The sequence below is a fragment of the Leptonychotes weddellii genome, chromosome 2, assembly GCF_054177405.1.
Source record: "Leptonychotes weddellii isolate Sample4059 chromosome 2, ASM5417740v2, whole genome shotgun sequence".
Lineage (NCBI taxonomy): Eukaryota > Metazoa > Chordata > Mammalia > Carnivora > Phocidae > Leptonychotes > Leptonychotes weddellii.
The window spans coordinates 99,175,045-99,176,835 of NC_138370.1; positions in this window are offsets into that span (position 1 = coordinate 99,175,045).

Here is a 1,791-nt window from a genome sequence, read left to right on the forward strand (position 1 = left end):
AATTTATTGCAAATTTGATTCTTTTTTATTAATACTAGCTGACAAATTAAATTTAGATAAAAATAAGTCTTATATATATATTTCCAACTTGAAAAAAAAAAACCTATGCTAGGTAGATTCTTAGAAAAATTGTATCCTTTCTTTCTACATGCCTTCTTTGAAGGTAAGAAAATAAACAATCATGAGGCAACAATTTTTTGAATTTATTAGATTAAATATCAAGTTTCTAAATATAGTTTAAATGTGTGCCTATTGCTTTCAGTTTTAGCCATTGTTTAGCCATTTTAGCCAGTGTTATTTTTTGTTGTTGTTATCATTTACCTACAGTGAAATGTGCAGTCCATGAGTTTTGAGAAATAAATACAACTATTAATCTATACTTTAAGCAAGATTAAAAAAAAATTGCACAACCCCAGGCAGTTCCCTCAGGCCCTTTGCTGGTCAATCCCAGGGACAACCACTTGTCCTGATTTCCATCACCACAGATTGTGCTTATTTTTGAACTTTAAGTAAATGTATGTATTCTTTTTGTGCCTAGATTCCTTGACCCAGTATAACATTTTTGAGATTTATTTACATTGTTTGCATATTCATTCATTTTTGTTTGTCCATTTATTTTATTGTTCTGTAACATTCAATTGCATGAATATACTACTCTTTAATAATCTATTCTTCTATTGGTAGACATTTTTGTTGTTTCAAGGTTTTAGTTATTAGGATGAAGCTATCCTTTTTAGAGACACATGTTTTCATTTCTCTCGGGTAAATCCCTGAGAGTGGAATTGCTGGATTACAGGAATTCCTGCATATATTTAATTGATGAGTAACTGTTAAGTAGTTACATAAAGTGGTTGTGCCATTTTACACTCTAAACAGCAATGTATGAGAGTACCATTTGTTCTTGTCCTTGATAGTATTTGATATTCTTAATATTTTTTTAATTTTAGCATCCTGTGGCTATAAAGAAGTGTCTCCCAAGGATTTAATTTTTATTTCCTGGGTGAATAAATGAGGTTGAAATTTTTTAAATCACCCTTACTTTGTGATGCATATTTCAGTCTGCCCACTTTTTAATTGGGTGATCTTTATTATCTGTCCTGGAGTAATATAAATTCTTTACATATTCTGATTACAAATCTTTTTCAGATATATGCACTTTAAATATTTTCTACTAGTCTATAGCTTTACTCCTTTTTGTAAGGGCAAGTTTTGTGGGGTTTTTTAAAGACTTATCTATTTTAGAGAGAGAGAGAGATCAAATGAAAGCACAGGGAGGGACAAAGAGAGAGGGAAATGGAGAGAGTCTCAAGCAGACTCTCTTCTGAGCCCGACTCAGGGCTCCATCTCATGACCTTAAGATCATGACCTGAACCGAAATCAAGAGTCCCACACCTAACCGACTGAGCCACCCAGGTGCCCCTTTAAGGGCAACTTTTAATGAGCTTTAATATTGATGAAGTTCATAAAAAAAAAATATTGATGAAGTTTATTTAATCATTGGTTTTCTTTTAAGTCCTGATTAACAAATCTTTGCCAAACCCAAAGTTGCAAATATATTTTCCCATTTCAGACTAGTAGCTTTGTGGTTTTAACTTTACATTTAGGTCTATGATTTATCACAATCAATTTTTGTGCATGTTGTGAAATACCTGTCAGCACTGATTTTTTTTTTTTCTAGACGGACATCCAGTTGATTCAGCACAAAAAGCACTTTCCTTTCCCAATTGAATTGCTTCAATACCTTTATTGAAAATCTATTAGCTGTATATATGTAGGATATTCCTCTACTCT